Raw genomic sequence first — 24939 nt, 5'->3', positions numbered from 1 at the left:
AAAGTCAAATATCTCCCGATCTGTATTAATCTGAGAGACAAAACTTATGTCACTTAGAGGGAACGTATATGTCAACTTCATGTCAGAATCTCGTCATTGTATGGCCAATGGTTTGGACGATAGAGACATTTTAATTTTTCGAGATTATTCGAAAGTCAATTTTTGAAAAGGCAAATATCTCCCGATCTGTATTAATCTGAGAGACAAAACTTATGTCACTTTGAGGGAACCCATATGTCAACTTCATGTCAGAGTCACGTCACTGTATGTCCAAGGGTTTGGAGAATAGAGACATTTAAATTTTAGAGATTATTCGAAAGTCAATTATTTAAAGGCAAATATCTTCCGATCTGTAGGAATCTGAGAGACAAAACTTATGTCACTTTGAGGGAACGTATATGTCAACTTCATGTCAGAGTCACGTCAATATATGTCCAAGGGGTTGGAGGATAGAGACATTTAAATTTTAGAGATTATTCGAAAGTCAATTATTTAAAGGCAAATATCTTCCGATCTGTAGGAATCTGAGAGACAAAACTTATGTCACTTAGAGGGAACGTATATGTCAACTTCATGTCAGAATCTCGTCATTGTATGGCCAATGGTTTGGACGATAGAGACATTTTAATTTTTCGAGATTATTCGAAAGTCAATTTTTGAAAAGGCAAATATCTCCCGATCTGTATTAATCTGAGAGACAAAACTTATGTCACTTTGAGGGAACGTATATGTAAACGTCCTGTCAGAGTCACGTCAATGTATGTCGAAGTGTTTGGAAGATAGAGACATTTTAATATTACGAGATTATTCGAAAGTCAATTTTTAAAAGGCAAATATCTCCCGATCTGTAGGAATCTGAGAGACAAAACTTATGTCACTTTGAGGGAACGTATATGTCAACTTCATGTCAGAGTCACGTCAATATATGTCTAAGGGGTTGGAGGATAGAGACATTTAAATTTTTAGAGATTATTCGAAAGTCAATTTTTGAAAAGGCAAATATCTCCCGATCTGTATTAATCTGAGAGACAAAACTTATGTCACTTTGAGGGAACCCATATGTCAACTACATGTCAGAATCTCGTCAATGTATGTCCAAGGGTTTGGACGATAGAGACATTTTAATTTTTCGAGATTATTCGAAAGTTAATAATTAAAAGGCAAATATCTCCCGATCAATAGGAATCTGAGAGACAAACCTTATGTCACTTTGAGGGAACGCATATGTCAACTTCATGTCAGAGTCTCGCCAATGTATGTCCAAGGGTTTGGAGGATAGAGACATTTTAATTTTTCGAGATTATTCGAAAGTCAATTTTTAAAAGGCAGATATCTCCCGATCTGTAGGAATCTTTGAGACAAAACTTATGTCACTTTGAGGGAACGTATATGTCAACTTCATGTCAGAGTCACGTCAATATATGTCCAAGGGGTTGGAGGATAGAGACATTTAAATTTTTAGAGATTATTCGAAAGTCAATTTTTGAAAAGGCAAATATCTCCCGATCTGTATTAATCTGAGAGACGAAACTTATGTTACTTTGAGGGAACGTATATGTCAACTTCATGTCATAGTCACGTCAATGTATGTCGAAGGGTTTGGAGGATAGAGACATTTTAATTTTTCGAGATTATTCGCAAGTCAATTTTTAAAAGGCAAATATCTCCCGATCTGTAGGCATCTGAGAGACAAACCTTAGGTCACTTTGAGGGAACGCATATGTCAACTTCATGTCAGAATCTCGTCAATGTATGTCCAAGGGTTTGGACGATAGAGACATTTTAATTTTTCGAGATTATTCGAAAGTCAATTATTAAAAGGCAAATATCTCCCGATCTGTGGGCATCTGAGATACACATCTTATGTCACTTTGAGGGAACGCATATGTCAACTTCATGTCAGAGTCTCGTCAATGTATGTCCTAGGGTATGGAGGATAGAGACATTTTAATTTTTCGAGATTATTCGAAAATCAATTTTTAAAAGGCAAATATCTCCCGATCTGCAGGAATCTGAGAGACAAAACTTACGTCACTTTGAGGGAACGTATATGTCAACTTCATGTCAGAGTCACGTCCATGTATGTCCAAGGGTTTGGAGGATAGAGACATTTAAATTTTTAGAGATTATTCGAAAGTCAATTGTTAAAAGGCAAATATCTCCCGATCTGTAGGAATCTGAGAGACAACACTTATGTCACTTAGAGGGAACGTATATGTCAACTTCATGTCAGAGTCACGTCAATGTATGTAAAAGGGTTTGGAGGATAGAGACATTTAAATTTTTAGAGATTATTCGAAAGTCAATTTTTGAAAAGGCAAATATCTCCCGATCTGTATTAATCTGAGAGACAAAACTTATGTCACTTTGAGGGAACGTATATGTCAACTTCATGTCATAATCACGTCAATGTATGTCCAAGGGTTTGGACGATAGAGACATTTTAATTTTTCGAGATTATTCGAAAGTCAATTTTTAAAAGGTAAATATCTCCCGATCTGTATTAATCTGAGAGACAAAACTTATGTCACTTTGATGGAACGCATATGTCAACTTCATGTCAGAGTCACGTCAATGTATGTCCAAGGGTTTGGAGAATAGAGACATTTAAATTTTAGAGATTATTCGAAAGTCAATTTTTAAAAGGCAAATATCTCCCGATCTGTAGCAATCTGAGAGACAAAACTTATGTCACTTTGAGGGAACGTAAATGTAAACGTCCTGTCAGAGTCACGTCAATGTATGTCGAAGGGTTTGGAGGATAGAGACATTTTAATATTACGAGATTATTCGAAAGTCAATTTTTAAAAGGCAAATATCTCCCGATCTGTAGGAATCTGAGAGACAAAACTTATGTCACTTTGAGGAAACGTATATGTCAACTACATGTCAGAATCTCGTCAATGTATGTCCAAGGGTTTGGACGAAAGAGACATTTTAATTTTTCGAGATTATTCGAAAGTCAATTATTAAAAGGCAGATATCTCCCGATCTGTAGGAATCTTTGAGACAAAACTTATGTCACTTTGAGGGAACGTATATGTTAACTTCATGCCAGAGTCACGTCAATGTATGTCCAAGGGGTTGGAGGAAAGAGACATTTAAATTTTTAGAGATTATTCGAAAGTCAATTTTTGAAAAGGCAAATATCTCCCGATCTGTATTAATCTGAGAGACAAAACTTATGTTACTTTGAGGGAACGTATATGTCAACTTCATGTCATAGTCACGTCAATGTATGTCGAAGGGTTTGGAGGATAGAGACATTTTAATTTTTCGTGATTATTCGCAAGTCAATTTTTAAAAGGCAAATATCTCCCGATCTGTAGGAATGTGAGAGACAAAACTTATGTCACTTTGAGGGAACGTATATGTTAACTTCATGTCAGAATCTCGTCAATGTATGTCCAAGGGTTTGGACGATAGAGACATTTTAATTTTTCGAGATTATTTGAAAGTCAATTTTTAAAAGCCAAATATCTCCCGATCTGTAAGCATCTGAGATACAAACCTTATGTCACTTTGAGGGAACGCATATGTCAACTTCATGTCAGAGTCTCGTCAATGTATGTCCAAGGTTTTGGACGATAGAAACATTTAAAATTTTCGAGATTATTCGAAAGTCAATAATTAAAAGGCAAATATCTCCCCATCTGTAGGCATCTGAGAAACAAACCTTATGTCACTTTGAGGGAACGCATATGTCAACTTCATGTCAGAATCTGGTCAATGTATGTCCAAGGGTTTGGAGGATAGAGACATTTAAATTTTTAGAGATTATTCGAAAGTAAATTTTTAAAAGGCAAATATCTCCCGATCTGTTGGAATCTGAGAGACAAAACTTATGTCACTTTGAGGGAACGTATATGTCAACTTCATGTCAGAATCTTGTCAATGTATGTCCAAGGGTTTGGACGATAGAGACATTTTAATTTTTCACTGTTATTCGAAAGTCAATTTTTAAAAGGCAAATATCTCCCGATCTGCAGGCATCTGAGAGACAAACCTTATGTCACATTGAGGGAACGCATATGTCAACTTCATGTCAGAGTCACGTCAATGTATGTCCAAGGGTTTGGAGGATAGAGACATTTAAATTTTTAGAGATTATTCGAAAGTCAATTCTTAAAAGGCAAATATCTCCCGATCTGTAGGAATCTGAGAGACAAAACTTATGTCACTTTGAGGGAACGTATATGTCAACTTCCTGTCAGAGTCACGTCAATGTATGTCCAAGGGTTTGGAGGATAGAGACATTTAAATTTTTAGAGATTATTCGAAAGTCAATTATTTAAAGGCAAATATCTTCCGATCTGTAGGAATCTGAGAGACAAACCTTATGTCAAATTGAGGGAAAGCATATGTCAACTTCATGTCAGAGTCTCGTCAATGTATGTCCAAGGGTTTGGAGGATAGACACATTTTAATGTTTCGAGATTATTCGAAAGTGAATTATTAAAAGGCAAATATCTCCCGATCTGTAGGAATCTGAGAGACAAAACTATTGTCACTTTACGGTAACATGTATGTCAACTTCCTGTCAGAGTCACGTCAATGTATGTCCAAGGGTTTGGAGGATAGAGACATTTAAATTTTTCGAGATTATTCGAAAGTCAATTTTTAAAAGGCAAATATCTCCCGATCTGTAGGAATGTGAGAGACAAAACTTATGTCACTTTGAGGGAACGTATATGTTAACTTCATGTCAGAATCTCGTCAATGTATGTCCAAGGGTTTGGACGATAGAGACATTTTAAATTTTCGAGATTATTTGAAAGTCAATTTTTAAAAGGCAAATATCTCCCGATCTGTAGGCATCTGAGAGACAAACCTTATGTCACTTTGAGGGAACGCATATGTCAACTTCATGTCAGAGTCTCGTCAATGTATGTCCAAGGTTTTGGACGATAGAGACATTTTAATTTTTCGAGATTATTCGAAAGTCAATTTTTAAAAGGCAAATATCTCCCGATCTGTAGGCATCTGAGAGACAAACCTTATGTCACTTTGAGGGAAGGCATATGTCAACTTCACGTCAGAGTCTCGTCAATGTATGTCCAAGGGTTTGGAGGATAGACACATTTTAATGTTTCGAGATTATTCGAAAGTGAATTATTAAAAGGCAAATATCTCCCGATCTGTAGGAATCTGAGAGACAAAACTATTGTCACTTTAAGGGAACATGTATGTCAACTTCCTGTCAGAATCTCGTCAATGTATGTCCAAGGGTTTGGACGAAAGAGACATTTTAATTTTTCGAGATTATTCGAAAGTCAATTATTAAAAGGCAGATATCTCCCGATCTGTAGGAATCTTTGAGACAAAACTTATGTCACTTTGAGGGAACGTATATGTTAACTTCATGCCAGAGTCACGTCAATGTATGTCCAAGGGGTTGGAGGAAAGAGACATTTAAATTTTTAGAGATTATTCGAAAGTCAATTTTTGAAAAGGCAAATATCTCCCGATCTGTATTAATCTGAGAGACAAAACTTATGTTACTTTGAGGGAACGTATATGTCAACTTCATGTCATAGTCACGTCAATGTATGTCGAAGATTTTGGAGGATAGAGACATTTAAATTTTTAGAGATTATTCGAAAGTCAATTTTTAAAAGGCAAATATCTCCCGATCTGTAGGAATGTGAGAGACAAAACTTATGTCACTTTGAGGGAACGTATATGTTAACTTCATGTCAGAATCTCGTCAATGTATGTCCAAGGGTTTGGACGATAGAGACATTTTAATTTTTCGAGATTATTTGAAAGTCAATTTTTAAAAGGCAAATATCTCCCGATCTGTAGGCATCTGAGATACAAACCTTATGGCACTTTGAGGGAACGCATATGTCAACTTCATGTCAGAGTCTCGTCAATGTATGTCCAAGGTTTTGGACGATAGAGACATTTGAATTTTTCGAAATTATTCGAAAGTCAATATTTAAAGGCAAATATCTCCCGATCTGTAGGCATCTGAGAAACAAACCTCATGTCACTTTGAGGGAACGCATATGTCAACTTCATGTCAGAATCTCGTCAATGTATGTCCAAGGGTTTGGAGGATAGAGACATTTAAATTTATAGAGATTATTCGAAAGTCAATTTTTGAAATGGCAAATATCTCCCGATCTGTATTAATCTGAGAGACAAAACTTATGTCACTTTGAGGGAACGTATATGTCAACTTCATGTCATAGTCACGTCAATGTATGTCGAAGGGTTTGGAGGATAGAGACATTTAAATTTTTAGAGATTATTCGAAAGTCAATTATTAAAAGGCAAATATCTCCCGATCTGTTGGAATCTGAGAAACAAAACTTATGTCACTTTGAGGGAACGTATATGTCAACTTCATGTCAGAATCTTGTCAATGTATGTCCAAGGGTTTGAACGATAGAGACATTTAAATTTTTAGAGATTATTCGAAAGTCAATTTTTAAAAGGCAAATACTGTTATTAGAAAGTCAATCGGAGTCTAAGAGACAAAACTTATGTCACTTTGAGGGAACGTATATGTCAACTTCATGTCAATATCTCGTCAATGTATGCCAAAGGGTTTGGACGATAGAGACATTTAAATTTTTAGAGATTATTCGAAAGTCAATTTTTAAAAGGCAAATATCTCCCGATCTGTAGGCATCTGAGAGACAAACCTTATGTCACATTGAGGGAACGCATATGTCAACTTCATGTCAGAATTTCGTCAATGTATGTCCAAGGGTTTGGACGATAGAGATATTTAAATTTTTCACTGTTATTCGAAAGTCAATTTTTAAAAGGCAAATATCTCCCGATCTGCAGGCATCTGAGAGACAAACCTTATGTCACATTGAGGGAACGCATATGTCAACTTCATGTCAGAGTCACGTCAATGTATGTCCAAGGGTTTGGAGGATAGAGAGATTTAAATTTTTAGAGATTATTCGAAAGTCAATTTTAAAAGGCAAATATCTCCCGATCTGTAGGAATCTGAGAGACAAAACTTATGTCACTTTGAGGGAACGTATATGTCAACTTCATGTCATAGTCACGTCAATGTATGTCGAAGGGTTTCGAGGATAGAGACATTTAAATTTTTAGAGATTATTTGAAAGTCAATTATTAAAAGGCAAATATCTCCCGATCTGTAGGAATCTGAGAGACAACACTTATGTCACTTTCAGGGAACGTATATGTCAACTTCCTGTCAGAGTCATGTCAAAGTATGTCGAAGGGTTTGGAGGATAGAGACATTTAAATTTTTAGAGATTATTCGAAAGTCAATTATTAAAAGGCAAATATCTCCCGATCTGTAGGAAACTGAGAGACAAAACTTATGTCACTTAGAGGGAACGTATATGTCAACTTCATGTCAGAATCTCGTCAATCTATGTCCAAGGGTTTGGACGATAGAGACATTTTAATTTTTCGAGATTATTCGAAAGTCAATTTTTAAAAGGAAAATATCTCCCGATCTGTAGGCATCTAAGAGACAAACCTTATGTCACTTTGAGGGACCGCATATGTCAACTTCATGTCAGAGTCTCGTCAATGTATGTCCAAGGGTTTGGATGATAGAGACATTTTAATTTTTCGAGATTATTTGAAAGTCAATTATTAAAAGGCAAATATCTCCCGATCTGTAGGCATCTGAGAGACAAACCTTATGTCACTTTGAGGGAAGGCATATGTCAACTTCATGTCAGAGTCTCGTCAATGTATGTCAAAGGGTTTGGAGGATAGACACATTTTAATTTTTCGAGATTATTCGAAAGTGAATTATTAAAAGGCAAATATCTCCCGATCTGTAGGAATCTGAGAGACAAAACTATTGTCACTTTAAGGGAACATGTATGTCAACTTCCTGTCAGAGTCACGTCAATGTATGTCCAAGGTTTTGGAGGATAGAGACATTTAAAATTTTAGAGATTATTCGAAAGTCAATTTTTAAAAGGCAAATATCTCCCGATCTGTAGGAATGTGAGAGACAAAACTTATGTCACTTTGAGGGAACGTATATGTTAACTTCATGTCAGAATCTCGTCAATGTATGTCCAAGGGTTTGGCCGATAGAGACATTTTAATTTTTCGAGATTATTTGAAAGTCAATTATTAAAAGGCAAATATCTCCCGATCTGTAGGCATCTGAGATACAAACCTTATGTCACTTTGAGGGAACGCATATGTCAACTTCATGTCAGAGTCTCGTCAATGTATGTCCAAGGTTTTGGACGATAGAGACATCTTAATTTTTCGAGATTATTCGAAAGTCAATTTTTAAAAGGCAAATATCTCCCGATCTGTAGGCATCTGAGAAACAAACCTTATGTCACTTTGAGGGAACGCATATGTCAACTTCATGTCAGAATCTCGTCAATGCATGTCCAAGGGTTTGGAGGATAGAGACATTAAATTTTTAGAGATTATTCGAACGTCAATTTTTAAAAGGCAAATATCTCCCGATCTGTTGGAATCTGAGAGACAAACCTTATGTCACTTTGAGGGAACGTATATGTCAACTTCATGTCTGAATCTTGTCAATGTATGTCCAAGGGTTTGGACGATAGAGATATTTAAATTTTTCACTGTTATTCGAAAGTCAATTTTTAAAAGGAAAATATCTCCCGATCTGCAGGCATCTGAGAGACAAACCTTATGTCACATTGAGGGAACGCATATGTCAACTTCATGTCAGAGTCACGTCAATGTATGTCCAAGGGTTTGGAGGATAGAGAGATTTAAATTTTTAGAGATTATTCGAAAGTCAATTTTAAAAGGCAAATATCTCCCGATCTGTAGGAATCTGAGAGACAAAACTTATGTCACTTTGAGGGAACGTATATGTCAACTTCCTGTCAGAGTCACGTCAATGTATGTCCAAGGGTTTGGAGGATAGAGACATTTAAATTTTTAGAGATTATTCGAAAGTCAATTATTTAAAGGCAAATATCTTCCGATCTGTAGGAATCTGAGAGACAAACCTTATGTCAAATTGAGGGAAAGCATATGTCAACTTCATGTCAGAGTCTCGTCAATGTATGTCCAAGGGTTTGGAGGATAGACACATTTTAATGTTTCGAGATTATTCGAAAGTGAATTATTAAAAGGCAAATATCTCCCGATCTGTAGGAATCTGAGATACAAAACTATTGTCACTTTACGGGAACATGTATGTCAACTTCCTGTCAGAGTCACGTCAATGTATGTCCAAGGGTTTGGAGGATAGAGACATTTAAATTTTTCGAGATTATTCGAAAGTCAATTTTTAAAAGGCAAATATCTCCCGATCTGTAGGAATGTGAGAGACAAAACGTATGTCACTTTGAGGGAACGTATATGTTAACTTCATGTCAGAATCTCGTCAATGTATGTCCAAGGGTTTGGACGATAGAGACATTTTAAATTTTCGAGATTATTTGAAAGTCAATTTTTAAAAGGCAAATATCTCCCGATCTGTAGGCATCTGAGAGACAAACCTTATGTCACCTTGAGGGAACGCATATGTCAACTTCATGTCAGAGTCTCGTCAATGTATGTCCAAGGTTTTGGACGATAGAGACATTTTAATTTTTCGAGATTATTCGAAAGTCAATTTTTAAAAGGCAAATATCTCCCGATCTGTAGGCATCTGAGAGACAAACCTTATGTCACTTTGAGGGAAGGCATATGTCAACTTCATGTCAGAGTCTCGTCAATGTATGTCAAAGGGTTTGGAGGATAGACACATTTTAATTTTTCGAGATTATTCGAAAGTGAATTATTAAAAGGCAAATATCTCCCGATCTGTAGGAATCTGAGAGACAAAACTATTGTCACTTTAAGGGAACATGTATGTCAACTTCCTGTCAGAGTCACGTCAATGTATGTCCAAGGTTTTGGAGGATAGAGACATTTAAAATTTTAGAGATTATTCGAAAGTCAATTTTTAAAAGGCAAATATCTCCCGATCTGTAGGAATGTGAGAGACAAAACTTATGTCACTTTGAGGGAACGTATATGTTAACTTCATGTCAGAATCTCGTCAATGTATGTCCAAGGGTTTGGCCGATAGAGACATTTTAATTTTTCGAGATTATTTGAAAGTCAATTATTAAAAGGCAAATATCTCCCGATCTGTAGGCATCTGAGATACAAACCTTATGTCACTTTGAGGGAACGCATATGTCAACTTCATGTCAGAGTCTCGTCAATGTATGTCCAAGGTTTTGGACGATAGAGACATTTATATTTTTAGAGATTATTCGAAAGTCAATTTTTAAAAGGCAAATATCTCCCGATCTGTTGGAATCTGAGAGACAAACCTTATGTCACTTTGAGGGAACGTATATGTCAACTTCATGTCAGAATCTTGTCAATGTATGTCCAAGGGTTTGGACGATAGAGACATTTTAATTTTTCACTGTTATTCGAAAGTCAATTTTTAAAAGGCAAATATCTCCCGATCTGCAGGCATCTGAGAGACAAACCTTATGTCACATTGAGGGAACGCATATGTCAACTTCATGTCAGAGTCACGTCAATGTATGTCCAAAGGTTTGGAGGATAGAGACATTTAAATTTATAGAGATTATTCGAAAGTCAATTTTTAAAAGGCAAATATCTCCCGATCTGTAGGAATCTGAGAGACAAAACTTATGTCACTCTGAGGGAACGTATATGTCAACTTCCTGTCAGAGTCACGTCAATGTATGTCCAAGGGTTTGGAGGATAGAGACATTTAAATTTTTAGAGATTATTCGAAAGTCAATTATTTAAAGGCAAATATCTTCCGATCTGCAGGAATCTGAGAGACAAAACTTATGTCACTTAGAGGGAACGTATATGTCAACTTCATGTCAGAATCTCGTCAATGTATGTCCAAGGGTTTGGACGATAGAGACATTTTAATTTTTCGAGATTATTTGAAAGTCAATTTTTAAAAGGCAAATATCTCCCGATCTGTAGGCATCTGAGAGACAAACCTTATGTCACTTTGAGGGAACGTATATGTCAACTTCATGTCAATATCTCGTCAATGTATGCCAAAGGGTTTGGACGATAGAGACATTTAAATTTTTAGAGATTATTCGAAAGTCAATTTTTAAAAGGCAAATATCTCCCGATCTGTAGGCATCTGAGAGACAAACCTTATGTCACATTGAGGGAACGCATATGTCAACTTCATGTCAGAATTTCGTCAATGTATGTCCAAGGGTTTGGAGGATAGAGACATTTTAATTTTACGAGATTATTCGAAAGTCAATTATTAAAAGGCAAATATCTCCCGATCTGAAGGAATGTGAGAGACAAAACTTATGTCACTTTGAGGGAACGTATATGTCAACTTCATGTCAGAATTTCGTCAATGTATGTCCAAGGGTTTGGACGATAGAGACATTTTAATTTTTCGAGATTATTCGAAAGTCAATTTTTAAAAGGCAAATATCTCCCGATCTGTAGGCATCTGAGAGACAAACCTTATGTCACATTGAGGGAACGCATATGTCAACTTCATGTCAGAGTCACGTCAATGCATGTCCAAGGGTTTGGAGGATAGAGACATTTAAATTTTTAGAGATTATTCGAAAGTCAATTTTTGAAAAGGCAAATATCTCCCGATCTGTATTAATCTGAGAGACAAAACTTATGTCACTTTGAGGGAACGTATATGTCAACTTCATGTCATAGTCACGTCAATGTATGTCGAAGGGTTTCGAGGATAGAGACATTTAAATTTTTAGAGATTATTTGAAAGTCAATTATTAAAAGGCAAATATCTCCCGATCTGTAGGAATCTGAGAGACAAACCTTATGTCACTTCGAGGGAACGTATATGTCAACTTCCTGTCAGAGTCATGTCAATGTATGTCCAAGGGTTTGGAGGATAGAGACATTTAAATTTTTAGAGATTATTCGAAAGTCAATTATTAAAAGGCAAATATCTCCCGATCTGTAGGAATCTGAGAGACAACACTTATGTCACTTTGAGGGAACGTATATGTCAACTTCCTGTCAGAGTCATGTCAAAGTATGTCGAAGGGTTTGGAGGATAGAGACATGTAATTTTTTAGAGATTATTCGAAAGTCAATTATTAAAAGGCAAATATCTCCCGATCTGTAGGAAACTGAGAGACAAAACTTATGTCACTTTGAGGGAACGTATATGTCAACTTCATGTCAGAATCTCGTCAATGTATGTCAAAGGGTTTGGACGATAGAGACATTTAAATTTTTAGAGATTATTCGAAAGTCAATTTTTATAAGGCAAATATCTCCCGATCTGTAGGAATCTGAGAGACAAAACTTATGTCACTTTGAGGGAACGCATATGTAAACGTCCTGTCAGAGTCACGTCAATGTATGTCCAAGGGTTTGGAGGATAGAGACATTTTAATTTTACGAGATTATTCGAAAGTCAATTATTAAAAGGCAAATATCTCCCGATCTGTAGGAATCTGAGAGACAAAACTTATGTCACTTTGAGGGAACGTATATGTCAACTTCCTGTCAGAGTCATGTCAATGTATGTCCAAGGGTTTGGAGGATAGAGACATTTAAATTTTTAGAGATTATTCGAAAGTCAATTATTAAAAGGCAAATATCTCCCGATCTGTAGGAAACTGAGAGACAAAACTTATGTCACTTTGAGGGAACGTATTTGTCAACTTCCTGTCAGAGTCATGTCAATGTATGTCCAAGGGTTTGGAGGATAGAGACATTTAAATTTTTAGAGATTATTCGAAAGTCAATTATTAAAAGGCAAATATCTTCCGATCTGTAGGAATCTGAGAGACAAAACTTATGTCACTTAGAGGGAACGTATATGTCAACTTCATGTCAGAATCTCGTCAATCTATGTCCAAGGGTTTGGACGATAGAGACATTTTAATTTTTCGAGATTATTCGAAAGTCAATTTTTAAAACGAAAATATCTCTCGATTTGTAGGCATCTAAGAGACAAACCTTATGTCACTTTGAGGGACCGCATATGTCAACTTCATGTCAGAGTCTCGTCAATGTATGTCCAAGGGTTTGGAAGATAGAGACATTTTAATTTTTCGAGATTTGAAATTCAATTATTAAAAGGCAAATATCTCCCGATCTGTAGGCATCTGAGAGACAAACCTAATGTCAAATTGAGGGAAAGCATATGTCAACTTCGTGTCAGAGTCTCGTCAATGTATGTCCAAGGGTTTGGAGGATAGAGACATTTAAATTTTTAGAGATTATTCGAAAGTCAATTATTTAAAGGCAAATATCTTCCGATCTGTAGGAATCTGAGCGACAAAACTTATGTCACTTAGAGGGAACGTATATGTCAACTTCATGTCAGAATCTCGTCAATGTATGTCCAAGGGTTTGGACGATAGAGACATTTTAATTTTTCGAGATTATTTGAAAGTCAATTTTTAAAAGGCAAATATCTCCCGATCTGTAGGCATCTGAGAGACAAACCTTATGTCACTTTGAGGGAACGCATGTGTCAACTTCATGTCAGAGTCTCGTCAATGTATGTCCAAGGTTTTGGACGATAGAGACATTTTAATTTTTCGAGATTATTCGAAAGTCAATTTTTAAAAGGCAAATATCTCCCGATCTGTAGGCATCTGAGAGACAAACCTTATGTCACTTTGAGGGAAAGCATTTGACAACTTCATGTCAGAGTCTCGTCAATGTATGTCGAAGGGTTTGGAGGATAGAGAGATTTAAATTTTTAGAGATTATTCAAATGTCAATTTTTGAAAAGGCAAATATCTCCCGATCAATCGGAATCTAAGAGACAAAACTTATGTCACTTTGAGGGAACGTATATGTCAACTTCATGTCAGAATCTCGTCAATGTATGCCAAAGGGTTTGGACGATGGAGACATTTAAATTTTTAGAGATTATTCGAAAGTCAATTTTTATAAGGCAAATATCTCTCGATCTGTAGGAATCTGAGAGACAAAACTTATGTCACTTTGAGGGAACGCATATGTAAACGTCCTGTCAGAGTCACGTCAATGTATGTCCAAGGGTATGGAGGATAGAGACATTTTAATTTTACGAGATTATTCGAAAGTCAATTTTTAAATGGCAAATATCTCCCGATCTGTAGGCATCTGAGAGACAAACCTTATGTCACTTTGAGGGAACGCATGTGTCAACTTCATGTCAGAGTCTCGTCAATGTATGTCAAAGGTTTTGGACGATAGAGACATTTTAATTTTTCGAGATTATTCGAAAGACAATTTTTAAAAGGCAAATATCTCCCGATCTGTAGGCATCTGAGAGACAAACCTTATGTCACTTTGAGGGAAAGCATATGTCAACTTCATGTCAGAGTCTCGTCAATGTATGTCGAAGGGTTTGGACGATAGAGACATTTAAATTTTTAGAGATTATTCGAAAGTCAATTTTTATAAGGCAAATATCTCCCGATCAATCGGAATCTAAGAGACAAAACTTATGTGACTTTGAGGGAACGCATATGTAAACGTCCTGTCAGAGTCACGTCAATGTATGTCCAAGGGTTTGGAGGATAGAGACATTTTAATTTTACGAGATTATTCGAAGTCAATTATTAAAAGGCAAATATCTCCCGATCTCCAGGAATCTGAGAGACAAAGGTTATGTCGCTTTGAGGGAACGTATATGTCAACTTCATGTCAGAATCTCGTCAATGTATGTCCAAGGGTTTGGACGATAGAGACATTTTAATTTTTCGAGATTATTCGAAAGTCAATTTTTAAAAGGCAAATATCTCCCGATCTGTAGGCATCTGAGAGACAAAACTTATGTCACATTGAGGGAACGCATATGTCAACTTCATGTCAGAGTCACGTCAATGTATGTCCAAGGGTTTGGAGGATAGAGACATTTAAATTTTTAGAGATTATTCGAAAGTCAATTATTGAAAAGTCAAATATATCCCGATCTGTATTAATCTGAGAGACAAAACTTATGTCACTTTGAGGGAACGTATATGTCAACTTCATGTCATAGTCACGTCAATGTATGTCGAAGGGTTTGGAGGATAGAGACATTTAAATTTTTAGAGATTATTTGAAAGTCAATTTTTAAAAGGCAAATATCTCCCGATCTGTAGGAATCTGAGAGACAAAACTTATGTCACTTTGAGGGAACGTATATGTCAACTTCCTGTCAGAGTCATGTCAATGTATGTCCAAGGGTTTTTAAGGATAGAGACATTTAAATTTTTAGAGATTATTCGAAAGTCAATTATTAAAAGGCAAATATCTCCCGATCTGTAGGAAACTGAGAGACAAAACTTATGTCACTTTGAGGGAACGTATATGTCAACTTCCTGTCAGAGTCACGTCAATGTATGTTCAAGGGTTTGGAGGATAGAGACATTTTAATGTTTCGAGATTATTCGAAAGTGAATTATTAAAATTCAAATATCTCCCGATCTGTAGGAATCTGAGAAACATAACTATTGTCACTTTAAGGGAATATGTCAACTTCCTGTCAGAGTCACGTCAATGTATGTCCAAGGGTTTGGAGGATAGAGACATTTAAATTTTTAGAGATTATTCGAAAGTCAATTTTTAAAAGGCAAATATCTCCCGATCTGTAGGAATGTGAGAGACAAAACTTATGTCACTTTGAGGGAACGTATATGTTAACTTCATGTCAGAATCTCGTCAATGTATGTCAAAGGGTTTGGACGATAGAGACATTTTAAATTTTCGAGATTATTTGAAAGTCAATTTTTAAAAGGCAAATATCTCCCGATCTGTAGGCATCTGAGAAACAAACCTTATGTCACTTTGAGGGAACGCATATGTCAACTTCATGTCAGAGTCTCGTCAATGTATTTAAAAGGGTTTGGAAGATAGAAACATTTTAATTTTTCGAGATTATTTGAAAGTCTATTATTAAAAGGCAAATATCTCCCGATCTGTAGGCATCTGAGAGACAAACCTTATGTCACTTTGAGGGAACGCATATGTCAACTTCATGTCAGAGTCTCGTCAATGTATGTCCAAGGGTTTGGAGGATAGAGACATTTAAATTTTTAGAGATTATTCGAAAGTCAATTTTTAAAAGGCAAATATCTCCCGATCTGTAGGAATGTGAGAGACAAAACTTATGTCACTTTGAGGGAACGTATATGTTAACTTCATGTCAGAATCTCGTCAATGTATGTCAAAGGGTTTGGACGATAGAGACATTTTAAATTTTCGAGATTATTTGAAAGTCAATTTTAAAAGGCAAATATCTCCCGATCTGTAGGCATCTGAGAGACAAACCTTATGTCACTTTGAGGGAACGCATATGTCAACTTCATGTCAGAGTCTCGTCAATGTATGTCCAAGGTTTTTGACGATAGAGACATTTTAATTTTTCGAGATTTTTCGAAAGTCAATTTTTAAAAGGCAAATATCTCCCGATCTGTAGGCATCTGAGAAACAAACCTTATGTCACTTTGAGGAAACGTATATGTTAACTTCATGTCAGAATATCGTCAATGTATGTCCAAGGTTTTGGACGATAGAGGCATTTTAATTTTTCGAGATTATTCGAAAGTCAATTTTTAAAAGGCAAATATCTCCCGATCTGTAGGCATCTGAGAGACAAACCTTATGTCACTTTGAGGGAACGCATATGTCAACTTCATGTCAGAGTCTCGTCATTGTATGTCCAAGGGTTTGGAGGATAGAGACATTTAAATTTTTAGAGATTATTCAAATGTCAATTTTTGAAAAGGCAAATATCTCCCGATCAATCGGAATCTAAGAGACAAAACTTATGTCACTTTGAGGGACCGTATATGTCAACTTCATGTCAGAATCTCGTCAATGTATGCCAAAGGGTTTGGACGATAGCGACATTTAAATTTTTAGAGATTATTCGAAAGTCAATTATTATAAGGCAAATATCTCCCGATCTGTAGGAATCTAAGAGACAAAACTTATGTCACTTTGAGGGAACGCATATGTCAACTTCATGTCAGAGTCACGTCAATGTATGTCCAAGGGTTTGGAGGATAGAGACATTTTAATTTTACGAGATTATTCGAAACTCAATTATTAAAAGGCAAATATCTCCCGATCTGAAGGAATCTGAGAGACAAAACTTATGTCACTTTGAGGGAACGTATATGTCAACTTCATGTCAGAATCTGGTCAATGTATGTCCAAGGGTTTGGACGATAGAGACATTTTAATTTTTCGAGATTATTCGAAAGTCAATTTTTAAAAGGCAAATATCTCCCGATCTGTAGACATCTGAGAGACAAACCTTATGTCACATTGAGGGAACGCATATGTCAACTTCATGTCAGAGTCACGTCAATGTATGTCGAAGGGTTTGGAGGATAGAGACATTTAAATTTATAGAGATTATTCGAAAGTCAATTTTTGAAATGGCAAATATCTCCCGATCTGTATTAATCTGAGAGACAAAACTTATGTCACTTTGAGGGAACGTATATGTCAACTTCATGTCATAGTCACGTCAATGTATGTCGAAGGGTTTGGAGGATAGAGACATTTAAATTTTTATTGATTATTTGAAAGTCAATTTTTAAAAGGCAAATATCTCCCGATCTCTAGGAATCTGAGAGACAAAACTTATGTCACTTTGAGGGAACGTATATGTCAACTTCCTGTCAGAGTCATGTCAATGTATGTCGAAGGGTTTGGAGGATAGAGACATTTAAATATTTAGAGATTATTCGAAAGTCAATTTTTAAGAGGCAAATATCTCCCGATCTGTAGGAAACTGAGAGACAAAACTTATGTCACTTTGAGGGAACGTATATGTCAACTTCCTGTCAGAGTCACGTCAATGTATGTTCAAGGGTTTGGAGGATAGAGACATTTTAATGTTTCGAGATTATTCGAAAGTGAATTATTAAAATTCAAATATCTCCCGATCTGTAGGAATCTGAGAAACATAACTATTGTCACTTTAAGGAAATATGTCAACTTCCTGTCAGAGTCACGTCAATGTATGTCCAAGGGTTTGGAGGATAGAGACATTTAAATTTTTAGAGATTATTCGAAAGTCAATTTTTAAAAGGCAAATATCTCCCGATCTGTAGGAATGTGAGAGACAAAACTTATGTCACTTTGAGGGAACGTATATGTTAACTTCATGTCAGAATCTCGTCAATGTATGTCAAAGGGTTTGGACGATAGAGACATTTTAAATTTTCGAGATTATTTGAAAGTCAATTTTTAAAAGGCAAATATCTCCCGATCTGTAGGCATCTGAGAAACAAACCTTATGTCACTTTGAGGGAACGCATATGTCAACTTCATGTCAGAGTCTCGTCAATGTATGTAAAAGGGTTTGGAAGATAGAAACATTTTAATTTTTCGAGATTATTTGAAAGTCTATTATTAAAAGGCAAATATCTCCCGATCTGTAGGCATCTGAGAGACAAACCTTATGTCACTTTGAGGGAACGCATATGTCAACTTCATGTCAGAGTCTCGTCAATGTATGTCCAAGGGTTTGGAGGATAGAGACATTTAAATTTTTAGAGATTATTCGAAAGTCAATTTTTAAAAGGCAAATATCTCCCGATCTGTAGGAATGTGAGAGACAAAACTTATGTCACTTTGAGGGAACGTATATGTTAACTTCATGTCAGAATCTCGTCAATGTATGTCAAAGGGTTTGGACGATAGAGACATTTTAAATTTTCGAGATTATTTGAAAGTCAATTTTAAAAGGCAAATATCTCCCGATCTGTAGGCATCTGAGAGACAAACCTTATGTCACTTTGAGGGAACGCATATGTCAACTTCATGTCAGAGTCTCGTCAATGTATGTCCAAGGTTTTTGACGATAGAGACATTTTAATTTTTCGAGATTTTTCGAAAGTCAATTTTTAAAAGGCAAATATCTCCCGATCTGTAGGCATCTGAGAAACAAACCTTATGTCACTTTGAGGAAACGTATATGTTAACTTCATGTCAGAATATCGTCAATGTATGTCCAAGGTTTTGGACGATAGAGGCATTTTAATTTTTCGAGATTATTCGAAAGTCAATTTTTAAAAGGCAAATATCTCCCGATCTGTAGGCATCTGAGAGACAAACCTTATGTCACTTTGAGGGAACGCATATGTCAACTTCATGTCAGAGTCTCGTCATTGTATGTCCAAGGGTTTGGAGGATAGAGACATTTAAATTTTTAGAGATTATTCAAATGTCAATTTTTGAAAAGGCAAATATCTCCCGATCAATCGGAATCTAAGAGACAAAACTTATGTCACTTTGAGGGACCGTATATGTCAACTTCATGTCAGAATCTCGTCAATGTATGCCAAAGGGTTTGGACGATAGCGACATTTAAATTTTTAGAGATTATTCGAAAGTCAATTATTATAAGGCAAATATCTCCCGATCTGTAGGAATCTGAGAGACAAAACTTATGTCACTTTGAGGGAACGCATATGTCAACTTCATGTCAGAGTCACGTCAATGTATGTCCAAGGGTTTGGAGGATAGAGACATTTTAATTTTACGAGATTATTCGAAACTCAATTATTAAAAGGCAAATATCTCCCGATCTGAAGGAATCTGAGAGACAAAACTTATGTCACTTTGAGGGAACGTATATGTCAACTTCATGTCAGAATCTGGTCAATGTATGTCCAAGGGTTTGGACGATAGAGACATTTTAATTTTTCGAGATTATTCGAAAGTCAATTTTTAAAAGGCAAATATCTCCCGATCTGTAGACATCTGAGAGACAAACCTTATGTCACATTGAGGGAACGCATATGTCAACTTCATGTCAGAGTCACGTCAATGTATGTCGAAGGGTTTGGAGGATAGAGACATTTAAATTTATAGAGATTATTCGAAAGTCAATTTTTGAAATGGCAAATATCTCCCGATCTGTATTAATCTGAGAGACAAAACTTATGTCACTTTGAGGGAACGTATATGTCAACTTCATGTCATAGTCACGTCAATGTATGTCGAAGGGTTTGGAGGATAGAGACATTTAAATTTTTAGAGATTATTTGAAAGTCAATTTTTAAAAGGCAAATATCTCCCGATCTCTAGGAATCTGAGAGACAAAACTTATGTCACTTTGAGGGAACGTATATGTCAACTTCCTGTCAGAGTCATGTCAATGTATGTCGAAGGGTTTGGAGGATAGAGACATTTAAATTTTTAGAGATTATTCGAAAGTCAATTTTTAAAAGGCAAATATCTCCCGATCTGTAGGAATCTGAGAGACAAAACTTATGTCACTTTGAGGGAACGTACATGCCAACTTCCTTTCAGAGTCACGTCAATGTATGTCTAAGAGTTTGGAGGATAGAGACATTTAAATTTTTAGAGATTATTCGTAAGTCAATTTTTAAAAGGCAAATATCTCCCGATCTGTATTAATCTGAGAGACAAATCTTATGTCACTTAGAGGAAACGTATATGTCAACTTCATGTCAGAATCTCGTCAATGTATGTCCAAGGGTTTGGACGATAGAGACATTTTAATTTTTCGAGATTATTCGAAAGTCAATTTTTAAAAGGCAAATATCTCCCGATTTGTAGGAATCTAAGAGACAAACCTTATGTCACTTTGAGGGACCGCATATGTCAACTTCATGTCAGAGTCTCGTCAATGTATGTCCAAGGGTTTGGAAGTTAGAGACATTTTAATTTTTCGAGATTATTTGAAAGTCAATTATTAAAAGGCAAATATCTCCCGATCTGTAGGCATCTGAGAGACAAACCTTATGTCACTTTGATGGAACGCATATGTCAACTTCATGTCAGAGTCTCGTCAATGTATGTCCAAGTGTTTGGAGGATAGACACATTTTAATTTTTCGAGATTATTCGAAAGTGAATTATTAAAAGGCAAATATCTCCCGATCAATAGGAATCTGAGACACAAAACTTATGTCACTTTGAGGGAACGCATATGTCAACTTAATGTCAGAATCTCGTCAATGTATGTCCAAGGGTTTGGAGGATAGAGACATTTAAATTTTTAGAGATTATTCGAAAGTCAATTATTAAAAGGCAAATATCTCCCGATCTGTAGGAATCTGAGAGACAAAACTTATGTCACTTTGAGGGAACGTATATGTAAATGTCCTGTCAGAGTCACGTCAATGTATGTCCAAGGGTTTGGAGGATAGAGAAATTTTAATTTTACGAGATTATTGGAAAGTCAATTTTTAAAAGGCAAATATCTCCCGATCTGTTGGAATGTGAGAGACAAAACTTATGTCACTTTGAGGGAACGTTTATGTCAACTTCATGTCAGAGTCTCGTCAATGTATGTCCAAGGGTTTGGAGGATAGAGACATTTAAATTTTTAGAGATTATTTGAAAGTCAATTTTTAAAAGGCAAATATCTCCCGATCTATAGGAATCTGAGAGACAAAGCTTATGTCACTTTGAGGGAACGCATATGTAAACGTCCTGTCAGAGTCACGTCAATGTATGTCCAAGGGTTTGGAGGATAGAGACATTTTAATTTTACGAGATTATTTGAAAGTCAATTATTAAAAGGCAAATATCTCCCGATCTGAATTAATCTGAGAGACAAAGGTTATGTCACTTTGAGGGAACGTATATGTCAACTTCATGTCAGAATCTCGTCATTGTATGTCCAAGGGTTTGGACGATAGAGACATTTTAATTTTTCGAGATTATTCGAAAGTCAATTTTTAAAAGGCAAATATCTCCTGATCTGTAGGCATCTGAGAGACAAACCTTATGTCACATTGAGGGAACGCATATGTCAACTTCATGTCAGAGTCACGTCACTGTATGTCCAAGGGTTTGGAGGATAGAGACATTTAAATTTTTAGAGATTATTCGAAAGTCAATTTTTGAAAAGGCAAATATCTCCCGATCTGTATTAATCTGAGAGACAAAACTTATGTCACTTTGAGGGAACGGATATGTCAACTTCATGTCATAGTCACGTCAATGTATGTCGAAGGGTTTAGAGGATAGAGACATTTAAATTTTTAGAGATTATTTGAAAGTCAATTTTTAAAAGGCAAATATCTCCCGATCTGAAGGAATCTGAGAGACAAAACTTATGTCACTTTGAGGGAACGTATATGTCAACTTCCTGTCAGAGTCATGTCAATGTATGTCGAAGGGTTTGGAGGATAGAGACATTTAAATTTTTAGAGATTATTCGAAAGTCAATTATTAAAAGGCAAATATCTCCCGATCTGTAGGAATCTGAGAGACAGAACTATTGTCACTTTAAGGGAACATGTATGTCAACTTCCTGTCAGAGTCACGTCAATGTATGCCAAAGGGTTTGGACGATAGCGACATTTAAATTTTTAGAGATTATTCGAAAGTCAATTATTATAAGGCAAATATCTCCCGATCTGTAGGAATCTGAGAGACAAAACTTATGTCACTTTGAGGGAACGCATATGTAAACGTCCTGTCATAGTCACGTCAATGTATGTAAAAGGGTTTGGAGGATAGAGACATTTTAATTTTACGAGATTATTCGAAACTCAATTATTAAAAGGCAAATATCTCCCGATCTGAAGGAATCTGAGAGACAAAACTTATGTCACATTGAGGGAACGCATATGTCAACTTCATGTCAGAGTCACGTCAATGTATGTCCAAGGGTTTGGAGGATAGAGACATTTAAATTTATAGAGATTATTCGAAAGTCAATTTTTGAAATGGCAAATATCTCCCGATCTGTATTAATCTGAGAGACAAAACTTATGTCACTTTGAGGGAACGTATATATCAACTTCATGTCATAGTCACGTCAATGTATGTCGAAGGGTTTGGAGGATAGAGACATTTAAATTTTTCGAGATTATTTGAAAGTCAATTTTTAAAAGGCAAATATCTCCCGATCTCTAGGAATCTGAGAGACAAAACTTATGTCACTTTGAGGGAATGTATATGTCAACTTCCTGTCAGAGTCATGTCAATGTATGTCGAAGGGTTTGGAGGATAGAGACATTTAAATTTTTAGAGATTATTCGAAAGTCAATTTTTAAAAGGCAAATATCTCCCGATCTGTAGGAATCTGAGAGACAAAACTTATGTCACTTTGAGGGAACGTACATGCCAACTTCCTTTCAGAGTCACGTCAATGTATGTCTAAGAGTTTGGAGGATAGAGACATTTAAATTTTTAGAGATTATTCGAAAGTCAATTTTTAAAAGGCAAATATCTCCCGATCTGTATTAATCTGAGAGACAAATCTTATGTCACTTAGAGGGAACGTATATGTCAACTTCATGTCAGAATCTCGTCAATGTATGTCCAAGGGTTTGGACGATAGAGACATTTTAATTTTTCGAGATTATTCTAACGTCAATTTTTAAAAGGCAAATATCTCCCGATTTGTAGGAATCTAAGAGACAAACCTTATGTCACTTTGAGGGACCGCATATGTCAACTTCATGTCAGAGTCTCGTCAATGTATGTCCAAGGGTTTGGAAGTTAGAGACATTTTAATTCTTCGAGATTATTTGAAAGTCATTTATTAAAAGGCAAATATCTCCCGATCTGAAGGCATCTGAGAGACAAACCTTATGTCACTTTGATGGAACGCATATGTCAACTTCATGTCAGAGTCTCGTCAATGTATGTCCAAGGGTTTGGACGATAGAGACATTTAATTTTTTAGAGATTATTTGAAAGTCAATTTTTAAAAGGCAAATATCTCCCGATCTATAGGAATCTGAGAGACAAAGCTTATGTCACTTTGTGGGAACGCATATGTAAACGTCCTATCAGAGTCACGTCAATGTATGTCCAAGGGTTTGGAGGATAGAGACATTTTAATTTTACGAGATTATTTGAAAGTCAATTATTAAAGGGCAAATATCTCCCCATCTGAATTAATCTGAGAGACAAAAGTTATGTCACTTTGAGGGAACGTATATGTCAACTTCATGTCAGAATCTCGTCAATGTATGTCCAAGGGTTTGGACGATAGAGACATTTTAATTTTTCGAGATTATTCGAAAGTCAATTTTTGAGAAGGCAAATATCTCCCGATCTGTAGGCAACTAAGAGACAAACCTTATGTCACTTTGAGGGAACGCATTTGTCGACTTCATGTCAGAGTGTCGTCAATGTATGTCCAAGGGTTTGGACGATAGAGACATTTTAATTTTTCGAGATTATTTGAACGTCAATTTTTAAAAGGCAAATATCTCCCGATCTGTAGGCATCTGAGAGACAAACCTTATGTCACTTTGAGGGAACACATATGTCAACTTCATGTCAGAGTCTCGTCAATGTATGTCCAAGGGTTTGGACGATAGAGACATTTAAATTTTTAAAGATTAATTGAAAGTCAATTTTTAAAAGGCAAATATCTCCCGATCTATAGGAATCTGAGAGACAAAGCTTATGTCACTTTGAGCGAACGCATATGTAAACATCCTGTCAGAGTCACGTCATTGTATGTCCAAGGGTTTGGAGGATAGAGACATTTTAATTTTACGAGATTATTTGAAAGTCAATTATTAAAAGGCAAATATCTCCCGATCTGTATTAATCTGAGAGACAAAAGTTATGTCACTTTGAGGGAACGTATATGTCAACTTCATGTCAGAATCTCGTCAATGTATGTCCAAGGGTTTGGACGATAGAGACATTTTAATTTTTCGAGATTATTCGAAAGTCAATTTTTAAAAGGCAAATATCTCCTGATCTGTAGGCATCTGAGAGACAAACCTTATGTCACATTGAGGGAACGCATATGTCAACTTCATGTCAGAGTCACGTCAATGTATGTCCAAGGGTTTGGAGGATAGAGACATTTAAATTTTTAGAGATTATTCGAAAGTCAATTTTTGAAAAGGCAAATATCTCCCGATCTGTATTAATCTGAGAGACAAAACTTATGTCACTTTGAGGGAACGGATATGTCAACTTCATGTCATAGTCACGTCAATGTATGTCGAAGGGTTTAGAGGATAGAGACATTTAAATTTTTAGAGATTATTTGAAAGTCAATTTTTAAAAGGCAAATATCTCCCGA

General features: G+C 35.9%; 1 protein-coding gene across 1 annotated transcript in view; it reads right to left on the bottom strand.

Moving 5' to 3' along the window:
* LOC147874683 (uncharacterized) overlaps nt 1-24939 on the bottom strand; it is a 440325-nt gene that overhangs the window by 124206 nt on the left and 291180 nt on the right. The gene's annotated exons all lie outside the window — the stretch shown is intronic.

Source organism: Zootermopsis nevadensis, unplaced genomic scaffold (assembly GCF_977971745.1).
Source record: "Zootermopsis nevadensis isolate Lab colony 2312 unplaced genomic scaffold, Znev_1.0 Znev_ptg000007l, whole genome shotgun sequence".
NCBI classification, from domain to species: Eukaryota; Metazoa; Arthropoda; class Insecta; order Blattodea; family Termopsidae; genus Zootermopsis; species Zootermopsis nevadensis.
This window is presented reverse-complemented; position numbering and strand designations above follow the sequence as displayed.